The sequence below is a fragment of the Berghia stephanieae genome, chromosome 4 (genome assembly GCF_034508935.2).
Source record: "Berghia stephanieae isolate SIO BIC M18660-M18661 chromosome 4, UCSD_Bste_1.3, whole genome shotgun sequence".
NCBI classification, from domain to species: Eukaryota; Metazoa; Mollusca; class Gastropoda; order Nudibranchia; family Aeolidiidae; genus Berghia; species Berghia stephanieae.
Genome location: NC_088363.1, coordinates 28203232 through 28204349, shown reverse-complemented (window position 1 = coordinate 28204349; position 1118 = coordinate 28203232). Strand labels below are relative to the sequence as shown.

The 1118-nt window shown below is 33.8% G+C and overlaps 1 long non-coding RNA gene across 1 annotated transcript in view; it reads right to left on the bottom strand.

Annotated features, from left to right (window-relative positions):
* Positions 1-883, bottom strand: part of LOC144971975 (uncharacterized) — a 9590-nt gene extending 8707 nt beyond the window's left edge. Inside the window, exon 1 of the long non-coding RNA XR_013645214.1 lies at positions 796-883. This is a non-coding gene — a long non-coding RNA (uncharacterized LOC144971975). The remainder of the gene's footprint in view (positions 1-795) is intronic.
* Positions 884-1118: the final 235 nt, after the last annotated feature.

Below are 1118 nucleotides of genomic sequence, written 5' to 3'. Positions count from 1 at the left end.
TACTTTTGAAAAAACTGCGAAATAATATCTGTTAATAGTCTAAGTCTAATGAATGAGGACTATAATATACTCATTCAGATGAATTCAGTTCTGATTGGTATGAATGTCGATTTTCATGTCTAGTCTAGTGCAAGATTTTTTTACTCTTAAAAAAAATATTCAATACACTGTGAAAAAGAGCGCTATGTAAACACACGAAAAGGCTTTATGTGACAGCGTTATAGTTATATCACACTGTGAAGCGTATGGATAATGGAATTGTGTATGGGCGTGTACAGATAGATAATTTGGGGTGACCAATTTGGTTCGATATTTTGGACCTTGAAATTGAAATCCATCCATGTTATTTGATTTGGATTCGGAATGAATTTACTACAACGAATAAACCTTTAACTCTAAGCGTAGACGTCTAGTATCTGTAGTGTAAGAAATTAGCCAATTAGACAAAATTCTATCTAGGTATCTCGACTGTATTTGACATCGAAGTGACTATTCTCATCCCCCTAGTCTAGGATGCTAGTCTTCATAATAGTAGTCCACAATTGTTGTATGTTTAATACAAAGGTTGTAATGCAGTAATTTGTTAATTTTCTTGTCACAAGTTGCACAATTAAAAAAAAAATCAATCAAATCCAAATCGCAAAAAGCCGACGACGTTTTTTTCGGTAATCCAATCGGCCGGGGGGGGGGGGGTGAGAATAGAGGCAGCCATTTGACATCTACAACACAACGCAAACGAATAATATTACTATATATTAAAAGTAAAGTCCTCAAAAATATTATAGACAAAGTTACTATATGATCATCAGCCAGTAAATTATAATATTAGATTGATATGTGCCATAAGTTTCGAGTAATTCCATATCTTTGATCACTTGGTGCCTTGTGGGTTCTTTCATCATCTAATTTTTGTTCAGCACTAGTTTACAGTCTACAGCTGTTAAATGTCGTCGTACTCGTACTATAAATCTTTATCATTTATCCATTCATTGTCAAATTAATTGTTAAGCAATAATAATTATCAAAATATATGTCCTTACCCTACAACTCTTTTTTCCCCGGTGAACTGAGCCAAGAGAAAGAAAGAAAGAAAGAGAGAGAGAGAGAGAGAGAGAGAG